A 12,840-nucleotide genomic window follows, 5' to 3' on the forward strand; every position below is an offset into this window, starting at 1 on the left:
TGCGGTTTAGAATTGTTGGGCCTGTGTGAAAATTAGTGGGTCTGGGTTCGTATTGATTCAGTGATTGGTGAATATACGTAACTAGGTTTGTTTATTTTCCATACATAAATGCATTTTAATTTTGCTTACCCAAACAAGCTTATCTGAAATATTAGATCTGTAAGCATGTGGGAAAGGATTAGGGTCTGTTTTGGGTTTGTTTTTAAACGTGGGGTTTTATTTATTTATTTGGGTCTATTATATGCTGTTACATGAATGTTTGAATGGAGTAATCTTTGTGTGGTGTTTTTATGGGTTAGATATGGATTTGTGAGACCTATTAGGGAGGAGTGAAAATATCCATAACTACAAAGTCTTCTAATTTCTAAGTTGCCTCGCTAGCTATTGTATTAATTTATTCTCTTATATATTGCAACAAGAGTACTCCTAATAGTAGTAGTAGTTGCTGTTGTTGTTTCCATCTTCATGATTATGACTATACTATAAGGGTGATCAAGACTCAAATCATTGCAGATAGCATATATATGATAAGCATTTGATAAGCATTTAATATTAGGATCCCACCATACCTGCTGAATCAGTTATTTATCGGTGCTGATTCTTATTCAGGCATATCCGGCCCATTCGTTGTTAAATATATCATTGATGGTAACTTTATCATGATCTTGCTCTTAGAATTGTGATATTAATCAAAAGGAATTGACTCATTAACTTTGAACCTGTTTCGCTAAATAAAAATCAGGTAATGATGCTTTGCTCGTGCCACGCCTAAATCTCAAAGTGCATCTTCAAATTGCAGAACCTTGAACCATTACCTTAATTAAGTAGCTCATAAATTAAGTTACTTCAATAACTACATGCTTAATTGCTTGAAATGGTTTTAGGGGTATATTCTTGGGTGCCCGAGAACTGATTCAACCAATAACGATAATTCAAAGATAATATATTCTCATCGGATGGGACTTGTATCAGATGAACTCTATGAGGTAATATTATTGCCTAATATATTTATTCACAGAAATCTATAGATGCTAATTTCTGTTCAATATGGTGATAATTAAAGTTATACATAGTTGTTTAATTTTGTACTGATTTTGTAATTGCATTGCACATTTTAATATTTTTCTTTTTTTTGTATTAGCCCTTTGTCTAGTAATTTTGTACTGACTTTTTTTGCTTACATAATGTGCAGGATCTCTCTTAGTCAGATCACTTGAAGTTACTACTTGCCGAAATTATTTTGTAATTCATATCTTGTAGTTTTGTATTTTGCAATGTAATGTAATGTGTAAATAACAAAATAGTGTAATATGTAGTGGATTGCATGCATTTTAGTTTTTTATTTTTTTATATTTTTAATATTCTTGAAAATGTTAGTATTTCGCTTTTTAATGATGACTCAAATTTTTTTTTCATAAACTATATGCTTTTATAAAAAAATTATTTTTTAACACTTTTTTATTTTTTTTAATAAATATAGAAGAATTATGATTTTCAACATTTTAATCATAGGCTTTTATAAAAAAAACAATTATGCTTCTAAACCCTTTATATGGATCTTAAAAAAAAAAAAAAATCCGGGTACAACCCGGAATCCAGATTTCCGGATTTCAAAAACCCGAATCCACCCGGGTTCCGGCCCGGGTTTGAAACCCGGGTTCCGGTCCGGGTATACCCGGGTTCCCGGGTTGGAACCTGGATGAACACCCCTATATATTATTCTCCTTAGGAAGATTTCTTCGTTTTTTTTTTTTTTTGGTTGAATATGCCATAATAATTATAATCTTTAATTCTTTAGTACTCAGTTTTCCACTTCTTCCTAGAAGAGCAAAAGTCACGGGTAGTCTATCAAACTATATGGTCCAATGAGCAACGTCTTATGTTCCCGTGGGCTTTTTAAGAAAATTACCAAAACAAGAGTAGGGTAAGGGTACCACTACCATTTATGAAAGAAAGAGATATAATAGTGTGGCTCCTAAAATATTTGATTGCATGTCCTCCAAAAAAATTCATACAAAAAACAATGAAGATTATTAGATTTAGTTCATGTGTACACCCCTCTAGAAATTTATAAGCCAGCATATGCCTTGCACAGAAATGAATAGAACTCGACACTAATATATTGTTTATTATTGACTTCAATCAATAGCAATATAGCAGACATATATGGTTTTGCAATAAGTTTACAAGACGATATTTCACAAGAATTAACCAATCCTTTAGTTTTACTCATCACTTCGCAACTACTAACTAGTAGTAACGACCTACATTATTGGTAAAAGTGGCAATGACACCTTGAGCACTTGGTTGGCAAACAAAAAGGAAACGGTGATATATATATACATATATATATATATTATATATATAATGACCATATATATTTTGTCCCCAGTGGATAAATGTCTATATATATGAAATATACATAGATAGAAATAAAAATAACATAATTGCATTATAAAAAAAATTATATTTTCTTTCAAATTTTTAAAAATCATATAACAATAAAAAGTTATAACCTAGTTGGAAAAATAAATTAAATGTGAAAGGAAACAAATAATATATGCGCAAAAGAAGCTTGATATAAGCTTACAAAATGTAGTTTGATTTAAGTCCTAAACAATAACCAAAGTTCATGCTACAATCATAGTAATATATATGCAAAAGAAGCTTGATATAAGTTTACAAAATGTAGTTTGATTTAAGTCCTAAACAATAATCAAAGTTCATGCTACAATCATAGTAATATATATGCAAAAGAAGCTTGATATAAGCTTACAAAATGTAGTTTGATTTAAGTCCTAAACAATAACCAAAGTTCATGCTACAACCATAGTAACTAACATATTTCTTCCTCTTTTGTAGAATTAATTGATAAGATATTAAAATTTTTATGTCATTGTTGGCTCATCTGTTGTACATCTGCACGGAGTTCAATTATTCATTCTTTTTCTGAGATTTCTTTGGCCATACTTTCTAAGATTGGTAAATGCTCCTGCAAAAAAAAAAAAAAAAAAAAAAGAATTATTATAAAAATTATGTTTTGATTTATAATTGTATTATTTGAATTGAAAAAGTTTTAAAAATACAGTATTATGTTACCTTGCCAGTATGATTCATAAAATGAATTGCTGAATAACCCAACGTTTTTTCTGCAATATCACCAAATACCACTGCAGCTAGCTGTCCTGTACCATCATCAACTTCAACATACGCTTGACAATTATTACCAACAAATATATAATTATTTGTTAGAATGTATATAGTTAAACTTTTCAAGCAAGGGATGTGAACTGAAGGTTTAGAAAAAATGTGCATACCGTAGTTTTGCAATGCTCATATGCTTACAATGATAACACGAGAATTTTTCATTGTAATCATAGCCTGCTCTTTTATTATATCCAATGCAAGATATATAAAAGAATATTTGCTGGAGGTTAAGCACGTTTATCTTGCATTTTATCCAAAATTTTGGTTTCTAAATGATATTTATAACAAGTATTAAAATGATTGCATTGTAATAATCGATAATTAAAAAAATATTGTTAAAAATATAATTTACTATCCCAGGTTGTGAAGTCTTGAGAAGTTATACAACATCAGAAATGTTTGTTAATTTCCAGACAGTATGAACAATGACAGATATGTGTGTTGGATTCAAAGATTTTATAATCACATATTCAAGCAAGAAATCATTGATTCTTGCCCTGCAAGAATTTAAGAGAGATTAAAAACAAATAATAACTTTTGAAAAATTAATAATTATATGTTGAAAACAAAAATTAATAAGAGTTTGTTTTAAAATTAAATAAAAATAAGAAACATGTATTACCATTCTTGCAATCATGCTGCAGTAGGAATTGTGGGATTTATTGTAAACACACTTGTTGGTTGAGATGACAAAGAGAGTTCTAGGTTAAAACGATATGTTAGATGCGGAATGAACACATTATGTTTTAAAAATATAGAATTCTGAATTTTTCAATAATACCATTATAAGAAGTAACTTTTAACCGCATGACAAAAATTATTGGTTTAGTTCCAGTAATTTTTGAAATTTGTTGACATTCAGCATCAACAAACCGACCCCACAAAGTCAAGCACACATGGTTTAAGCTACAAATTTGAAACAAGAGTAATCAATGTAACAGAACTGACTAATTCACATATTCACACAAAACAACAACCAAACTGCAAGCAAATCACAATAATGCTAAATAAGAGCATTTCTATCTAGTGCATTTATATCGAATGTATAAATAAATGATGCTCAAAATGGTGAAAATATTGACAATATGCGTAAGTAAGGAGCTATTTACATCGAATAGTTAGAAAATCTCACCTGAACCCCGATTGCCTTTTGTGGAAAGTACCACAAACTACAATATGACCATCTGGGTGAGGATTATCCTGCCATATCGATGAGGCCCCATTAACATTTGTGAATTAACCCGCATTACAAAACTATCATCATAACCTAATAACAGCTCCCTTCTCCCTAAAGATACGAAATATTGCAAATGACCCAAAAACATAAAACAAATTACCCAATATAGCCAACACAGAACATTGCAAAGGACCTAACATTGTAATAAATTTACCCAACACAGCCAAAAACATACAGACAATACCCATCATGGAAAAAAGAAAAGATTCACCAATTCCTCAAACAAAGCCCAAAATCTTCAATATAAACGAGAGAAATATCCAAATTCCACCAGAAATATCTATTCCGTAACCAAAAACTCCACCAAATTCTTCTCTAAACCAAAAACCCAAAGCATCAAATCCTCAAAAAGTCACAAAACGATAAAACATGAAAGAGACAATTTAAAAAAAAAAAAATTCGTGTGAAAGCATATCAACTTTCTCGGCAGCCAAACAGTCTCAGCGAGGATGAAAGAGTCAAAGAAAGTGAAAGTATAGATCAGTGGAAGAAATCCTAATCCAAAGAGATCGCTGACATAGAGAGAGAGTTGTAGATGATGAATACATTACACACCATCCAACTCATCAAACTGTTAATCCCAATACAAAGAACATAAATAAGGAGGATTTTCATCAGATGATGTAATAAGACCATAACAATCTGTTCTTTCATTTGAAGATTATTACTGTAGACAATCATGCTAAAAAATCCATCATCTTATAAAAACCCTCATTATCTAAATTCTTTTTTTTAAAATAAACAGAAAGACATGTTATTTTTTATTTCATTGTAAGAATATATCACACAACAATCATAACATGCAAACCAAAGAACACACTGCACACCATCCAGCTTCAAATTCATATATATTTTTTTCAACAAATTTGGACTTTGATTACTTTCTTTAAATCTTGCGCCATAAGAGAACAAAACAATATCATAAAATCTAAAATTCAACAAATCTATATACAATACAGTTCAAAATATAAAAATTTTAAATTGCTAAATATACCTCTTTCAGATAATTTGGGCTTTGACCCCATTCTTTTGGCTCGGGACACCAAACCAAAGAAGTGGGATCACAACCCAAACTTTGCCTGAAAATATAATTAATGAAGGAAGCCGTATTATACTAAAAAAACACTACAGTATAAGAAAGCAAAAAACAAAAAGACAACTACAAATGATTCAACAAAAAACACTTTTACAAAAATAAAGACAACAAAGAATCACAGAATAAAAAAAATCAACACTGCATTATAAAAAAAAAAAAATAGAGAACAATACATCATACCTAAAAAAAAAGTTAACACAACTCAAATTTTATAAAACAGATTTGAAAAAATTCTATCTATACATGAAAAATCAGCTCCACAACAAAAAAAGGACTAGAAAAAAAATATATTTGTTGACAAATTTGAAACTCTTGATCACTCCTCAAACTATAAATAAATTAATAATCACATGTTATAATGAAATTAAAAAATATTAGTAATAACTACAAAATGAAAAACTTGAGAAAAACAAACCTTAAAGTAAAACTCCAATGTGAATGCTATTGTTAAAAACCTCCTACCAAAAAAAAAAAGAAGATAATCTTACACAATGAATATATTCACAATTAAAAATAATACAAATAAATTACAAAATACAAATATAAAACAATCTATGCAACTACATATTCATACACATTGGGCAAGTTCAAAAATACCAATATGAAATCAACAAACAAAATATACAAAGCCAACAAATAAAATGAAAACATATAAAGAAATCTTCGCAAATGCTCAAAGTAGTTGCAGCTAAATAGAATATCATGGTAAACACAATTATAAAACGAAACAATATAAGAAATGAGTACAAAATCATATATTGGACAAACAAATATTAAATATTTATGCTCAATGAATATTGATTATGAATATTAAATATTGAATATAAATTTGCTAGAAAGACCAAATCATATATTGAATAAACAAATATTAAATATTTATGCTCTATGAATATTGTCATAAATATTAAATATTGAGCATAAATTTGCTAGAAATACCAAATCAAAGTCCAAATTGAGAAAATTAAGAGATACCAACTTGAAACAAAAAGCTCAAACCACTAAGTTATCATAACATCAAAAGAAGACAATAAGACAATAATTTACAAGTTTTATCTTCTATACTAAAACAAAAATAAAAAAAAATATTATAAAATGCTTTTATTTTACGTTTGTTTAATATATATATTACATATCAAATCTTGAAATATACAAAAAAATATACAGACGAAGACATAAACCCAGCCGAACATATTGAAAATGGAATAGCCGAACAAACATCCATATACTTCTTTTCACAAAAACGAAGTGCATCATCCATACAAACAGAACAAGAAAAGCTAGAAGGAAGAAGAAAACCTTGAAACTAAATTTAGTACAAAAAGAAAACCAAAACTATCACAATTAAGAATAATAAAATAATGCAAATAAATTACAAAACACAAATATAACACAATCTATGCAACTACATACTCATACACATTGAGCAAGTTCAAAAATACCAACCTGAAAAAAAAAAGCCCGAAAGAAAAAAAATCTTGCACTACAACAGAACAAAACAATAACATCAGATTAGACATTCAACAAATTTATATATAGCATTGTCAAAACTATAAACTTGAAACTATCAAACAAACTTTTTTCAGCAAATTTGGATAGTGGCTCCATTATTTAAATGTTATGCCATAACAAAATTGAGCAATAACACAAAATCAGAATTTCAACATCTATGCAATTACATACTCATACACATTGAGCAAGTTCAAAAATACCAACCTAAAAGGAAAAAGCCTGAAAGAAAAAAATCTTGCACTATAACAGAACAAAGTAGTAACATCAGATCAAATATTTAACAAATTTATATATAGCACTGTCAAAACTATAAACTTGAAACTGTCAAACATACTTTTTTCAGCAAATTTGAATAGTAGCTCCATTCTTTAAATGTTATGCCACAACAGAATTGAGCAATAACATAAAATCAGAATTTCAACAAATTTATATACACTATAATTCAAAATATAAATTTTAAACTGCTAAATATACTATTTTCAGCAAGTTTGGGCTTTGACCCCATTCTTTTGGTTTGAGACACCAAACCAAAGGAATCAGATCAAGGCTCAAATTCATTAAAAATTCTTGTCAAACACTACACATGAAAAAAACTGAATCATAAGAAAAGAAAAAATAGAAAAAACATCACTAATGATACAACCAAAACACAAGCTCACCACAAGAAAATTGCTTATCTACGATCAGTTATTTTCAGTGAAATGATTATTTTCAATTAAAATGATCACAATTTCTTGTAGTGGCGCTTTACAAGAAGATGAAAGCAAAAAAGCTAACACTGCATTATAAAAACAAAAAATACAACACTGCATTGTACCTAAAAAAATTAACTTAATACAACTCAAATTCAATAGAATAGATTTAAAAAGATTTTATCTATACTAACAAAAATCAACTTTACAGAAAAAATACAAATACAAGATTGCATGTGTAAATCACATAACCAAAAACAAAAAAAAAGGAACAAAATTCCAAGGAAAAAAAAAAAAACCAAACAGCTAAAACAATATTCACAAATGCAAAAAACCATTATATTTTTTACAGATGTGCAAATCACAGAACCCAAGACTACACACAAAAAAAATTGAATCATAAGAAAAGAAAAAACAGAAAAAGCATCACTAATGATAAAACCAAAACATAAGCTTTACAAGAAGATGAAATCAAAAAAGCCAAAATTGCATTATAAAAATAAAAAAATACAATACTACATTATACTTGAAAAAATTAACTTCACACAACTCAAACTTTATAGAACATATTTAAAATCTTTTTATCTATACCAACAAAAACTAACTTTATAGCAAAAATACAAATACAAGATTGCATTTGTAAATCACAGAACCAAAAAAAAAAAAAAAAAAAAACCAACATTACATTATGAAAAAAAAGATACAACATTAGATCATAAGAAAAATTATATTTTCTTATAAATCTATAGATCACAGATAATAATACAACCAAATACAAACTTTACAATACTGCATTATAAAAAGGATTATATAAAAAAGCTATAACTAAGGATACAAAAATCGATCTTTTCACACAAAAAATATAGAAAATCGAGAAAAGTTAACCCAAAACAAAAAAAAATACAAAAATTCGAAGACCAACAAACATTTAACAGCTAAAAAAAATGAAAAAAAAATTTCAGCAAAAAAGACCAAATATCAAGAGTATCCAAACCCACAATATACAAACAAATATTTAATTGCATAAGAAAAAAACCCAGCACTGGATTATAAAAAATACCCAAAAATACAAAAAAAAAAAGAAAAAGAAAAACCAACATTATATTACAAAAAATGATACAACACTGGATTATAAAAGATATGATATTTTCTCATAAATGTATAGATCATAGATAATAACACGAGCAAATACAAACTTTACAACACAAGCAAAAAAAGCAATAACCCAGTTAACAAACCAGAAATAGAACAAAAAATGTATCTCTTCATACAAAAAGTATAGAAAATCGAGAAGAAGTAAACCCAAAACAAAGAAATACAAAAACCTAAGGACTCGAAAACTCAAAACATACCAACAAAACATACCAGAACACACGAACAAATGTCTAACTGCACGAGAAAAGAATCCAACGCGAAAAAGCTAAAACTTGTGAGAAAGATATAATTTTTTACAAAAAATACAAAAAGCCCACAATATGCAAACCCATAAAACACAAAAACCTCATGGAAACCCATAAAAAAATATACATTCTAAAAAAAATCTAAAAAAAATACACAAATCTGAAAATAGAAAGCGAACAAAACTGCATGAGAAAAAAATTCAATGCGAAAAAGTTAAAACCCGCAAGAAAGATATAATTTTTTACAAAAAATCCACAATATACAAACCCATAAAACACAAAAAACTCATGGGAACCTATGAAAAAAGACACATTCTAAAAAAAAAAAAAAAAATACACAACCAACAAGACCGTCCAAAAAAAACTTTTTTTGACAAAAAATACAAAAAAAGTATACAAAACTCAGATCATACAAACCTATAAAATATATATATATTTTCACCAAAAATGTGAATCAATAGTAGGAGGAAACAAAACCCATAGAACAAGCCAGATGAAAATACAAAACAACCCAGAACATGTAAACGAAAAAAAAATCCCAACCTTGCCAAAAAAAAAAAAAAAACCTGAAGAGACACAACAGAAGTTAAAACACAAAAAGAAGAGAGAAGATGAAAATAAACGGCCAATAGAGAAATCGAGAGAAAACGGAAGAAAAAAAAAGAAAGAGAGAGATGAAGAAAAGGCAAAGATGAGAAGATGAAAGAAAGAGAGAAAATGGAAGACAACTAAAAATGCGTAAGGAAAAAAAAGCAAAACCTGCAGCCCTTTTGACACCGTAACAATAAAAAGACCAAACCATCTATATGTAAATGGACACAAAAGAAAAATATAAAAGGATATAAAAGACAAAACACTAAAAAAATCGATGAGATGCACGAAGGACGACAATTTTATTGTTCACCTCTATTACCACTTATTTATTCAATATATGTATATATATATACACTAGTACAGAGCAATGTGCTAAGCACGTTTATCTAGTTTAGTGAAATGATTAATTTTAATAAATAATATGGTTTTTATTAAAAAAAAATATAGTTTTCAATCAATAAACAATTTCAATTACAATAAACAATTAATAAACAATTTCATTGATTTCTACGCAATACAAACAATCAAATTATATATACTTTAAATAAAAAAGGAAATGAAAGTAACAAAATAACATATCAAAATCAAAATATATCAAGATAAGGAAACCTATAAAAGAATAGATCAATATTACAAGAGAATTCTTAAATAAAATATTTGTCAAAATTTATTTGTTGTTCGAAACAAGTGGCGAATAAAAATTATAAGCAGGACCAATTTATTATATTTTTTAGCATATTTTTTACATTTTTTAACAATAGCAATATCAATATTTACTATAACATTTGATTAGCTGACATTTCATCATTTTAGAGTTATATTAATAACTAACTAATTTTTATTTATTAATTGATAATTTAGTGATTATATGTATTGGTAATAAAGAAGTTAAAAGTCTAAATTCCTTAAAATATTGGTAAAGGATAAGTATTGGTAAAGCTTTTTTTTTTTTTTCTTGGCAGTGTTGCTCTGTCTCGCAAATATATCCCAAATATATCTAGCGAGTTTGCTCGCAACCCAAGAAAAATCTCTTTATACATAAAGCTGCAGTGCAGAAAGATGACGTACGATTTCAACCTAGAACACACAAAATATCAAGATTGAGTCTTACTGTGTCTTCTCTGCCAGCTGGTGTACACCTCGATAATCACTTTTACTTGTCCGTATTCTGTACTCCTGCTTAAATCCTAGTGGCCATCAATATCTTGAGTCGTTAATTTCAAAATCCCGACCAACTTCATGATGAGAATCTATTAGGGTGATGTTATAATAGTATTCTTTGTTAATGGTCATGGTCAGAACAGTATATATAGAATTATATAGGAGAATGACCATGATGGCCTGCAGCTTGCTTGCCGGAGATCAATATCATCATTTATTATTACTTGCAAAATTAAAAAATAATCCATTCTCATCAATTGTGTCAGGCTCAGTGATTGATAGAGGACTTTGTTTATATGCTCAACCGTAGGTAGAAGCTGGCTAGAATTTTGGGCTAGTTTTTCCTATTAATTGAGAGAAGTTTTTTTCTTTTTCCTTTTTTGTAGTAACAAAAAACAATCAAATTATAAATAAATAATAAATGCCATTAAAAAAAATATATGCTGGACCTTTCTTATGCTCATTGGGCTGACCATGAACCCAGGGAAAAGAATTTTTTTTTTTTTTTTAAAAAAGAACAATTATGAAGAACTTAATGATAATAGGAAAAACAATTATGAAGAACAATTATAGAGCAATATTAGGAAAAAAAATAATAAGAATTGAATGATACTGAAGAAGAGCAATTAAGAAAAGAAACGACAGCAAATATAGTTTCTTAAATATGAAAGCTAGCTAGCATAATTAAAGCGGGCACTATTTCTTGATTTTAATGGAGATGGAAGATGAAATCATGAATTCTCTGATCAATTAAGGCTATATATAGTGCCGATAATTCAAAAACCAGATCGTCTTTGGTTCTCTCTCCCCCTCTTCAACCGTGGCTGTCTCTCTCTCTCTGGTTCTCCATGGCACCGAACCCAACCTCCAAGCTGTGCGGTTGCCACCGATCGAGGGCCACTTGTCCACAAGGTGCGGTGCCTGTCCGTAGCTCCTCCGTGAGTCAAATCACTGCCCAAGATAATCCTGCCCAGCCACCTAAAAGTGACGCAGCGTCGTGCTCCCCAGCCCAGATCAGCCGTTGTGATCAGCCAAGGAGCACCGAAGTCGTCTGACAACCCCTTGCCTAATCCCTTTCTCCTCGATCTCCTCTCTCAACATGCAAATAAAAAACAAAAAATCCAAAATCAGATCTTGGATCATCTTCAACAACATGAAAGCGATGCAGCGTCGTGCTCCCTCGCCCAGATCCGCCGCTGTGATCTATTTTTTCATAAATATGTAAATCACACAACTAAAAGAAAACCACAACTCCGGATAGAGAGGGGAAGAGGAAAAAAAATGAGGAATGATAAGATCACAAAAATTCATCTACAATCTTCAAACCAATTCAACGGTATGAAATAAAAAACTCAATGATGCAGAATACAAACTTAAAAAGAGAAGATGCAAAGAAGAGAGGGATAGTGAGAAGAAGAAGAAGAGAGAAGAAGGTCACTTCGGTGAGAGAGATAGACGGTAGCGTCCTGGAGTACAAACATGGGCTTGCTTGGCTGGAGAATGGCCCAGACAATGAGCGCAATCACCAAGACGATGAGGTTGAAGATGAGGATGCCGCACCTCAATAGAACAAGAAGCGCTCTGAGGATTAAGGAAATTGTCGAAAATTGTCGACTTTATCTGGACGAAAGCAGAGTTCTTTAACGCGGATTTAACCACAAGCAAACACAAAATTACTGATACAAGTAAAATTATCTCTCCCAAAAATTTTCGCTTACGCAAACAGACACAAGCAAAATTATCTCTTCCACTGACTATTGACCCCCTGAAAGAAAAGTCTTTTTATGGATTTTTCCCTCAGATTTAATCTCTTCTCTCATCTTTAGTCTTTTTTATCTTTTATCTTTCATTCTTTTTAGGTGTTATGTCAGAAATGGATGGGTTGATCAATAAAAGTGAGGGATAAAAAGGTAAAACTACGAATAAAACAAAATCAACTGAAGG

Source organism: Juglans microcarpa x Juglans regia, chromosome 2S (assembly GCF_004785595.1).
Source record: "Juglans microcarpa x Juglans regia isolate MS1-56 chromosome 2S, Jm3101_v1.0, whole genome shotgun sequence".
In the NCBI taxonomy this organism is placed as follows: Eukaryota; Viridiplantae; Streptophyta; class Magnoliopsida; order Fagales; family Juglandaceae; genus Juglans; species Juglans microcarpa x Juglans regia.